This window comes from Protopterus annectens, chromosome 3.part0 (genome assembly GCF_019279795.1).
Source record: "Protopterus annectens isolate FY-2018-M chromosome 3.part0, PAN1.0, whole genome shotgun sequence".
In the NCBI taxonomy this organism is placed as follows: Eukaryota; Metazoa; Chordata; order Ceratodontiformes; family Protopteridae; genus Protopterus; species Protopterus annectens.
In genome coordinates this window covers 1,732,889,644-1,732,902,143 of record NC_056731.1, presented here as the reverse complement: position 1 = coordinate 1,732,902,143, position 12,500 = coordinate 1,732,889,644, and positions in this window count along the sequence as shown.

The following is a 12,500-nucleotide window of genomic DNA, read 5'->3' as shown; positions in this document are numbered from 1 at the left end:
GGGCCCCCGTCCCCCCAGGGAGAGATGCGGATGGAGGAGACGAGTCCCCCCACCGCCCCGAGCCGGGAAGCCTGTCTGAGGACGGGAAGGGAGCGGGCGCGCGTCGGTCCCGCCCCCCCCAGAGGCTGTCTGTGGTAGCGCCACCGGGCTGCCCTCCTGGGGCGGGTCCCGACGTCCACCTGCCCGGTCCCCGCGCTCCGTAAATTGGCTCACTGACAGAACCCATACTGTGAAAGTAGCAGATTCCAAGTCAGACTACAAACCAGTCATGAGTGGAGTCCCACAGGTATTGGTCCTGGGTCCTCTCCTACTTTTCTGAAGTCCAGGCCAAAATCAAGAGACTCTTGCAGACCAAGTTCGCAGATGATTGCAAACTGGTAGCCATTATTAGCTCTCCAAATTATGTTGACATTCTACAGAAAGGTCTCATGGAGACCAATGACTGGTGTCAGAACTATGACCTTAAGCTCAATGCCACAAAATTTATCATCATTCCGTTTGGGAAGAACATGGTACCCATGAATTACCACATCAATGGTAGTCCTCTGAACACCAAATGTGTTATAAAAGATCTAGGAACACAAGTGGATTGCAACCTCTCCTTGGACAATTACATTGCCACTGTCGTCAGAAATTCCTTCTATGTGGCACATCTCATTTCAAAAGGTTTTGCATCAAGGAAGAAAGAGGTCATTGTCTCTATCTACTCTTCCGTTATCAGACCAGTTATCGAGTACAATGCCCCATTTGGCATGTACTTCACTAGACATATGCAGCAACTCGAAAGACCACAAAATTACCTCACGAAGGGGATCCTAGGCCTTAAACACTTGCCCTATGTCGATAGTCTAAAAATAAATCCAGCTTTTCTCGGTATCATATCACTTACTTAGAGGTGATCTCTGCTTAACCTACAAAGCTATGTCAGACCCAATGCTTTTAGAAATGCTACATCTAAAGAAATCCCAATCCCTTCGGGCCACATGCTCCAGAGACCTCATCCTCATTACCATAATCAACAGAACTTGCTGGAGGGACAGATTCCTATCACAGAGATTGCCCATGCTCTGGAATAAACTTCCCTTGCATGTCAAGCAGAGCACCTCACTGGCTCTCTTCAAGAGAAATCTCAACAAGTGGATGGGAAATAGAAATTTCACCCCGGGGATCATTTCAGTGGCCCTGCTTGAAAGAGGCACTGGGAAATAATGTCAGGAGGCAAGATGCCAGAGAATCCTATTGGCTAGGCTTATAAAGTTTCCAGGGCCATTAGCCTAGTACATACTTATGAACCTATGAACCTATGAATTTCAAATAATAATTTGTAGAATTCAAATGTACAACAAAATTATAAAATTATGGTTGGTTATCATTCCAAATTTTGAAAAAAAATGTTTTGTTTTACAGATGTCTGAATGTTTTATTTATTTATGTATTTGCACTTCATGCTCCATATAATGGGATTAAAGTGACTTAAACCATGTGGGCATATTCTTGATTCTTATTTAGCAGTGATATTAGAAAGGTGTTGCAAAATTTAAGTTCTAAGAATAGAAGAGAAAGAAGGAATGATAAAACGTTATCATCATCAGAATCAATATAAATAAACACATTATTAATACTGGCTATATTGAGGAAATGCTCTAGTGAAGTAGGTGAAGAAGAAATGTGAAGACATTTTGAAAACTTATATATAAAGATAGTCTGAGATTGCAAAAATCCCTGGGGAAGAGCATATCCATAAAGAGGTTTTGCAAGAGGAGCATTTCCTTGCACTCAAGATGCAGTAACTTGGGAGAAAGTATGTAAGGTAGTGGGTGAGGGGATGGTGCTTTCTACATGGTTGCTCAGTACAGATTTTTTTGTTTGATTGTTTAAAAGCATTCTTGATTTTATCATGGCTGCTTTCACTTTTAAATATTGCATTGATTTAGATTTTGTAGCCATTAGGCAATGTCTAACTTTCTCTCTAGAACATCAAGAGCTACAATGAACAAAGGAGTCCTCCGAGCTGAACACAAATACAGCTTGAGTACAGACTCCCCGTCATAGTCATAGCTTCTAAAAAAAGACATCTCATCCACTCAACACCTCTTTTCAAACTATTTCAGCCTGCTGACTTCCTGACTCTTGATACCACACTGCATGCTATAACACCCCATAACCTCAGCAATCTCTCCCAATTAACTTCCTCACTCAAGACTACTCAAAACATACTGCACTATACTGACCACTGTTTCTGCATTCTTGCACCCAAACTCTGGCAATTCCTCTCCACTCACCTAAAAGAACTCTCTTTTTTTCCCACATTTCAAAAACAGCCTAAAAACAGCTCCATCAAAAATTTTACTCCAAGTGCTCTTCCAGTGGACATATCACCTAACTCGTCCCTCACCTACATCACTTCTACTTCCACCCTCTGCTCTCTGCTCTCTGCTCCTGCTTATCATTGATATTTACTACAAAGCTTAAGCCATATTTGTTTTCTCCTCTGCCAATAATATTTGCTTATTGTTTCAACTGTCTGATGGACTTTGTACCTTCTGTGATTATTTTGTGTTTGTGAATAAATTCTGTTTTTTTTCCTGAATTTTTTCATTCACACTGTATCCGCAAATGGTCTGCTAGGATTAGTGTACTACCCATAAACATACATAAATAAATAATTGAATAAAACTCTGAAAAGGATCATAATCTGAGTGTAAGATATAGGATCTGGTGCTTGCATACCTCTCTGCAGGAGGCATTATAGTAGGCTGATTTAATAAACTGAACATATTTTAAATGGACAAACTATTATCACACTGAAAATTATAAAAAAAATGCAATGTCTGGTTAAGCATTTCATTAGAAAAAGTTTAAATAGGAAGCCCTTGATAGGTTATATAAGCTGCAACAGATGTGTTCTTGTCAGTGTTCTTGTATTTTGCAGTAGCTAGTTCCACTGAAGAATAATTTGAATGTGAAGCTTTCATATTTAACAGAAGTTACCCGAGTTATTTTTATTATTTAAATTCTTGTGCTCTTCATATTTATGTTCATTTTAATGCACCTTTAACACCTTTTTGTCAAGCAAGTATTCAGAAGACTTGCAATACAACTGACTTTCCTGCTACAACCATCTGCATGAAAATACAGCTCAAATAGTTGACCTTTAGTGGTTATAGCAATGCAGTTAAAACATTTTGTCTGTTTTTTTTTCTTGCTGTACTTTCCGAGTGAAATCTATGAGAGAGGCTCCAACATGCACTGATGTTGTAAGCAATCATGGATTGTGTCTGAATCTGCACTGATGTAGAATGTGTCTGATTTACAAAGAATGCCTACATCCATGGCCATGCAATTGTGAAACAGCATATGAATTTGCCAGCCAACTGTGCCATATTCATGATTCAGAAGCACTGTGCAACATGCTTTGATTTTCATAACTAGAAATAAAAGTTAGTAACAAATGCTAGAAAGCATTACAGTACAGTTGACAATGCATTTTTTCTTGCTAAATCTGTTATGGAAGTGCATGTGCTGCAAGCTAAATACTTTGTATCATCTGCTGTGGGATGTCCAGTTAAACAATAAATACTTCAGCAGCACAGTATTGTACATTTTAGGGAGCTTTCTGACCAAATGGTGATTGATAGATACCATTGGGATAAGGAGTCGTTCAGGCTTTGGTCCAGGTGTTCACACCACGCTTAATGAAATGCATTGTCTAGTGGAATTCTATTCTCCATGAAAACAGTATATGCTTTCACATACCAGCAACATGCAAGTGACACTAGTAGTTGGATACAATTAATTGATATACATTTCTAAAATGTTGACTATGTTCTGTAGCAGACTTTATTTTGTCATTAAGGTTGGCTCCCTGAGAGTTTTTCTCACAGTTGAAAATGACTGCCATGACATCATGAAAGACTGAACTCACAATGCCTCCCTACCTAATGTAATGTATAGCCTATTCTCTTTGCATGACAAATGTATTGGTGATGGTTTCTAATTTAGCACTTGCAGCGGAGTTAACACATGAGATGATGTCACACTAAAAGCACAATGTAAGCAAGATGTTGCTTCTCGAAAGAAGTAAACTGTTTTGCTTACTCATGGTGTTTTGCAGTGATATGCAAATCATTATCCAAGGCCTACCATGGCATCATGTTGTGGGTGTGGATACAAAAAAAACTTAAGTAAACAACAACAATAAAAATCAAATAGCACTCTGCAGTCTTCATTTCTTACAAAACCACATGTAACTTTAACATGATGAGTATATCAGGAAATTAAATTCATTGCAAAACAAAAGCAGTTCCAAAAGTAACAGATACATTTTAAACATTCTAATGCAATAACTATAGGAAGTTGCACGTTATTTTTACCTTTTCTAGAAGTACTTTGAGTAAAGATCTTACGGAGGCTGGCAACCCACTGTGTCCATACTGCTTATGGAGCACTCTGACTAACATCTGGCTATAGTATGATGTAAGAACTGAAAAAAATATATATTTTGGGAAGTGAAAAGATGTATTAGATTTCAATGGTTTGTGCAGTTAGAACCATAGAAGCAAAGTTCACTGTGGAAACTGGTCTGCAGAATGACCAGGAATTATTTTACTGCCTGGCAACTTAGCTAAAAACTGGATGTTTTATATCCAGAAAATTCAATTAAATCTTCACTGCAACTAAAACATCTGTAAAACCTGAACTTGTATAATGTACTACATTTCCATATTTAATAGGATTAAAAGCCTTGAAGGCAAAATACATTTTACATTTTTGAAAATGAGAATGAGAAAATAGCAGTAGTAATTAAACACAAATTTGACAATTGATGTGAGCAAGGAAAGAATTTTACATTTTCCATATATTCTGTATAAGCATATCAGGCTCTAACGTGTCTACAAATACATATGTTACAATGTTAAAGAACTGAGCTAAAGGTTCTGAATATGGTGAATAGTATGATTTACTACTAAAAGATAAACAGTTATGTAACATGGAGCATTTCTCCCCGGGCCTCCGCTGAAAACAAGATCTGTGGAACCTAGTCGGACATTCCCGGTCAACAAATGTTAAATAAAAAAAAATAATAAAAATAAACAAATATAAGAAATAGTCAAATAAGAGGAAAGATTTTAAAAAAAGTAGACCTGGCCTTATCAAAAGCTGTATTATCAGAAGGTGTAGATGTTTGCAGAGCAAGTAAACTTCCTTGTATACAGTTAAAAGCATTTCTGAGGCAATGGATATCCAGCTCTAGTGGCATAAACTGATGAAGATCTGCCTGTGGTCTTGGCAGCCTGTGTTTGCTTATTGAGTCCTTTGCTTGACAGACCTGGATTAAGCAAACATCTCCTATGCTGAATTTAAATTAAAAACAATTGCTGAGTGTGATGTCTGAAGATATTTTTAAGCACTGGACCTAGAAAGCACAGGAAAGAGGGCTGTGTACACTTTGCTACCATATCTGGGACTCCAAGTAAAGTGATTGTCATGAAAGCTATTCATGTCTATATATAAAACAAGTACCAGATATACATTTAAACTTTAGTACTTAAAGGGTACATTTTCATAATATACAAGGTCAACTGGTTTAATTTTTTTCCAAGTCTTTTGAGCTTCTAATATCATAGTGGAAATGTACCCCATTCCTAAGAGAGATTATAATTAGAGTTCATGAAATTACTTTTATTTCAGTATTTGATGTTAGACAGGAGTGCTCTACTGAGCACCTACAATGTGCCCAGAATTGCCTCCTTCTATAATTCATACAGTGTTACATGTATTGGTAGCATATTTAAGTATAACTGTAAATTGTTTTCATTAGTACTTTTCCCCCTACTACTATTAGAGCTGTCTGGATATTGTCCTTTCACATTTCTTTCATTTTTGCTTGCAAGTCCTAGTATTTTATGGCTTTGTGTCTCAGTATGTAAGACACTGTAATCACTTTGTGTAGTGATGTCAATGATCAATGCTATTTTTCACTTTTTTTCGTGGATTACTGTATTTTTTGTACTGTTGGTTATGAGTGATCCCATTTGATATGAATTTCATCACTCTCTATAATGTTTGTAGTGCATGTTTCCAAAGCTTCTCAGCAATCATACTGCTACATTCTTGTATCTTTCAGTATACAAACCCCTTGCCATGAGTGTATCACACCCAGCAACAAGATGTGTGACTGTTTCCATTACTGCTTTACAGAGGATGCATTGGTCTATTTTTCCCACATGTTTAATGGACTTTGTGAATCAATGTGTATGTGGTCCAGTATCTAAGGTCATCATTATTAGCCTTTCATCTTTTGTTTTTGATTCCCTTTTCCTTAACCATTTCTGTGTCAAATCTTGGTCAACATGAGATTGTTCCAAAGATCTTTATACTTGCCACTGCATTTGTGGACTTTTCAATATTTTCTTATACTCTTTCTTCTGCTTTTTGGTACATTAATTTGTCTGATTTTTGTGTACTTCTAGATTGATTTGCATTACAACTTGATTCCAATAAACTAAGTAAAAACATCATCTTAGACTTTTCCTCCTCATGTTTTAAAACTTTCACTGTTTGGATCTGATGAGGTTAGCAGATATGTGTACATCCCCATAATTGTGCTCTATATATGTAGTCAATTTACAGGAGACTCACGCCTCCTTCAGAGTAAGGAATAATAATCTTAGTATACACTGATTTTCATATATCATTTGATAAACATATAGCACTTTTCTTGTTTTTGTGTCTGATTCAAAGGCAGTTGCCAATAGTAGCTTTAATATTTTGACATATTCCTTACTAAGCTTTGTTCTCATTTGGTGATGTTTTATTGCCAACCTTTCTTCTATTCCCAATAATTTATACATTTACTCCTGCTCAAGTTCTTCTGCAGTGGTACAGCGGAAGCATTGTTGCCTCACAGCAAGAGGTTCTTCCATTTGATTCTCAGCTTGGGTTGGGAGTGCCTTCTGTGTGGAGTCTGCATGTCCTCCCCGTGGTCGAGTGGGCGTTCGAAAGACATGCGTTGAATGACATGCCTTCGTTGAAGGTTGGGTGCTGGGCTAGCAACTCGACACCAAAAAAAAATCATTAGCGGACCGGAGTTCCACTGTGGCGACCCCTAACCGGGAAAAGCCGAAAGACAAATAACTCCTGCTCAAGTTCTTTTTTGTCCATTTATCCAGACCAAATACCATTCTTATATCATCTGAGAAAGATTAAACCATTTATAGTTGCTATTTCAGCTTCCCATCATCCATACAAAGTAGGTGAGATGTCTCTAAACAAGGCTGTGTTATGGACTGTAAGCACAGCCTAATCTGTTAAGTAAACAGCTTAATGGTTTAAGGGCAAGACAAAACTGCAGTGGAAACAAAGAAACACCCTGGAATATCCCCCTATGAATTTTACTTACCTGGGATAATAATCTGTCCTTTGTTATGGCTCACCTGCAAAGTTTTTTTTCCATTGTTTCATAGTCTGTGCCATGTATTAGGTCAATGCAGGTGGTATCTTACATATCTTTATGTATTTCATTATCTATAAATGTGAGATGCTGTCAAACACTTTTCTTGAAATATGTCAGTGTCATATGTAGATTATTTTCCTCTTTACAACTATCTTCTATGGCTTTGTTTGCCAACAAATGATCATTTGTTCTATATAACATTCTTTTATTACCTTTTTGTTATATTGACATAATTGATTTTTTTCTAAATAACTATAAACTCTGTTTGCATTAATTCTAATATGTAATCTGTATTTTGTTGGAAAGTAAGTAATTGGTCTATATTTCTTAGGATGGCTTGTGGGTTAACTGTTAAGGAAGAGTATCATTTTTCCTGTTGTTAACCAGGATGGTGTCTGTTTGGGAAGTGAATGTACGTAATTCTTACTCAGGGTAAATCTTTGTGCAAAAATGTTCATACCTTTAGCCAGAGGTTAGGTACTGCTTCTGGGCCTGGGATTTCCAGTTAGGTGCTTTAAAAAAATGTTCAAAAAAATGTTGAACTACATTTGAATTTACCTCTCTGCCACAGAGTGGTAATGGTTTGGGTTCCTTTAACATGCATGTGCGGATGCTTGAATGGCTGACAAGGCAGGTTGTCACTTCAGATGGATAATTTGTTTCTGAACCAGTCACTAGCCTTACACCAAGATCCCAGAGGACTTTGTTTATGGAAATACCCAGTTGGGACAGAGGAGGGCCGGTGATGCATAGTGAAGTTGATTCAACTTAAAAAAGACATTTCTGAATTGAATGTGAGTATTACCAAAGATTTATTGTTTCCTTTAAATATTGCTAGTTGCAGTAACCTTTTTGTTGATTTAGATAACTTTGTTAAGGACAATTTGGGAAAAAAAAACAGCATAAGCTGCATAGAGATACTACTGAATATGTTAAAAAAGTTTAAAAGTTTATCCTGCTCGAAAAATGGTAGGTGTTTTTCACAAGAACCTATGAACTTTAATACTAATGAGCACAATGTTAATGTCACTCCTGGAGAAAGTTATATTGATAATTATGTTCCAGAGGACATTGAGAATTTTTTAGACCTCAATGCCCAGTTGAGGAGGTCAGAATGGCTGAGAAACCAGAACAAGCAGATCTGATATGGACAGACAGATCACTGGTCCCCACAATCAAGAAAGTGAGGGTTCAACAATCAGAAACTCAGGGGGAGACGTTATTATTAAACAATGAGTTTGCTGTCATTGAACAGTTATGTCAAGATGTTCTTTTTATATAAGTTTAGTGATTTAGACATTAGGCCTGCACACTTTGACTTGTTGAGGAAAGGTTTTCTGTTTGTTCCAACTTTTAGAACTAATATTGCTAAATTATTAATTAACTTGAAACTGTACACTAGACAACTTAATTTGAATGTGTTTTTGTAACCATGTTGATCAGTTTAGTAATAGTGTTGTGACTGTTAAGAGAAAAAGCACTTTTGTGCCCCCTCTAATCATGCCATTAGCCTTCTTGAGCAGATGTGTGAAGCAGAATGCAGGAAAGCTCATTAGAAGGGCAAATTTTTGTGACAATTTATCTGTTGATGAGAGAATTTGTTTAAAAGAGTTGGCTGGGAGCAATGAATACAGAATTATGAAACCTGACAAGGGGGTGGTGTGGTCATTATGACACAGACTGACTACGTATCCAGAATGTATGAAATTTTAAATGATGTAACCACCTTAGTATGGCATATGCTAAAATTGACTGGATGTTATTTGGTTCCATCTGCCAAGGATTGATTGACAAGACAGAGTTGGAATACTTAACAGTTGAGACACTGATTGTTTCCTCTTTCTTTGATATCCCCAAAATTCAGAAGAATGTGAGTGATCCACCTTTTAGACCAATTGTGGCAGCAAGGGGATCCAGAATGGAACCTTTAGCTGCCTTTATTGATATACACTGTAAAGTGGCACTAAAGGATGCATCACATATTTTGCGTGACTCCTGGCATTGTTTAGAGGTGCTTAGGGATTTAAATTGTGAAGAAGAATATATGTTTGTTACTGCTGATGTTATTAACCTTTTCTCAGTCATACCACATCATATGGGGTTGGAAATTTTCCACAGCAGCTTAATAGAGGTTGAAGGGTTGCATAATGTTAAAAGAAAATGAATGCTTGAATCAATGGATATTGTTTTATATAACAATTTCTTTTATTTTGAAGGAGAATATTTTCGTCAGGTATCTGGAGTTGCCATGGGGGCTAAATGTGCCACTACATAAGCTAATTGAGTTTTGCTGAATGAGAGGAGCGTTTTGTTTTTGCTTCCCTATATATGTCTGATATTATATAATTTTATGTTTTTTTGATGATATTTTAGTGTTATGGTGAGGAAAACCAGAAGACATTGTTGGGTTTGTGGACTATTTGAATAGCACCACCTCATTTTTAAAATTTACCTGCAGGTCATATTCACTAGAAATTTAATTTTTGGATATCCTTCTATACAAGCAGATGGATACTGGGAAGTTATCTTCCAACAATTTTGGGAATAAAACATATTCTAATGCTTTATTTCACTGTGATAGTTTTCACCCACTTCACCAAAAAAAAAAAAGAGTGTAGTGAAGGGTCAAATGGTTAGGCTTTCAAGTAAAGATGAGAGATTTGGTGTGGAGATGGCCACGTTGATTGGTATGTTTAAAGATAAGGGGTACCCATTTAAATTATTGGTGAAAATTAGAAATTAATTTATTAACAAGTGAGGCACCAGTTTTACCCCCATTTTAAGGTTGAGTGTTGGTCTTGAAACCAGCACCACACACAATTGTTGTAAGAGTGATGCCATAGTAGCTCAATACAATCATGAGGTACCAGCTATAGTTGCTATATTAAAAACTTGTTGGGACCTGGACCTAGCCATGCCATCTAAATTAAAATTAAAACCAGGAAGAAGGCCACAGGTGACCTATAGTAGGGGTAATCATTTGAAAGCGCTATTAGAAGACAAAAAGCTATTATGCCTATTATTCATAGATCAATTATGACTAAGTGTGGCATGTGCCAATATTCCAAATTAATAAATGATGGTCCATATATCTCTGTCCTTGTTTACAAGAAGACCATTCAATGTCCTGGGTGCTGTAATTGTAATACAAAAATAGATCAACTATGACTAAGTGTGGTATTTGCAAATATTCCAAATTAATAAATGATGGTCCATACATCTCTGTCTTTGGTTATATTCAATGTCCTGGATGCTGTAATTGTAATGCAAAAATAGTTGTTTATGCTGCGACGTGTATGGATGCCGAGCTTTTTATGTGGGCAAATCATACATAAATTTAAAGTCCGGATTAGAGAACATATTATGGATATAAAAATAGTAAGGCTTTATATATGCACAGTTTAAATTGCAACAATTTTAAAATGATTTTGTATTTTTTTATCATTGACAAAATATGTGAGAATGTGAGAGTATGGGATTTTAAGATGTTTTTTGGAAGTAAGGGAAACAATATTGCAACTGAGACTTAATGCTAGGGAATATCCAGGTATTAATAATTGCTGTTCTACTGCTGGAATACTAAAATTAAGAGCAATGCAAGTCTAATATTTATTATTTAGGTTTATTCATAAAAGATAAGTTTTTACTTATTTATTATTTTGATTACATTGTTTCTACAGTTTTAATTATCATTGTTGTTGACAAAGTTTTTTTGAGATTTGACAGAATTTTAAATATTGTTATAATTTAATATGCAGTATAGAAGCTGCTGAAAGAAATGTGTGTTTTACAAGATCCTGTTAGCGCTTACTTGAAAGAGTTAATTTCTTGGAGGTAGGATTTGATTTGAATTGTTTAATTGCATCATGTGATGATTTTGTATTATTTAATGGTGTAGATTTTAAAGGTTTTTACTCTGAGGATGCCCTATAAGATAGAAGGGAGAAAGAGATTAGTTGTTGGTTTGTAATCTTTGATTCAAACTTAGTTCCCTAAATGCTGCAGCTCATGGTGTGTTTCTTATTTTCACTGTGGATTTTCTTAAATGTCTTAACTTATTTGGTCTTTACTTCATCCCATTTCACATCCTCTACATTAGAGCTCCTTAATGTTTTTTTTTAATTCTTCTGTCATTTTAGTATCTTTGTTATGATCAATAGGGTCTTCATAAATATTTCTCAGAATTGTGCCTATTTCATGTTTTTTTGGTGGTGTTTCTATTCCTTTTGTTTTGTTTCCCAAATTTCTATAAAACCTTGCTTGGGCTGATATTTTGGAAATAATATATGATAAATACTGGTCTGTTGTTTTTACCACATCTATGTTTCTAAGGATTTTTGATGACTGCTCACTTTTCTGTACTCCTTTAACAGTAATACTTCTTGCCTTCGCTGGTTTATAGTTTTCTGTATTTGTTGTTTCTGTGGTGGTATTCTGCGTGTTCCCTTCCTTTTGTCTGTTATTATATGTCTTTGTTATAACATTTTATCAATTAATAGTTTAGGTGGACAGTAGGGTGGCCGTGGTGGTGCAGCAGTTAGCGTTGCACCTAATAGCAAGAGGTTCTCCAATTCGATCCTCGGCCGTGGTGCCTTCTGTGTGGAGTCTGCATGTCCTCACTGTGGTCATGTGGGTTTCTTCTGGGTTTTCTGGTATCCTCTCACATCCCAAGGTCATGCTGTAGGTGGATTGGACATTCTAAATTGGCCCAAGGCATGCATGTGTGTGCATTCTGTGGAAGGTTGGGTGCCAGGCTAGCAACTCGACACCATAAAAACTCCACTGACAATCATGAGTGGACAGATGATCTGCTGTGGCGACCCCTAACTGGGAAAAAAGCCAGAAGAGGAAGAGTTTAGGTGAACAGTAATAAATCTTGTTCATTGCATTAATTTCTGTTAACAGTCCTGATTATTGTGTTCATCTGTTTGACCAATTTTCTAACATTTTGGGTGTCTTATTTACCTTATGTAATCTAGTTTCTCATTGATCTTAATATGTCTTTTCATCTCTGTTAAATCAGGCATGTCTTCTCTTTCTCTGG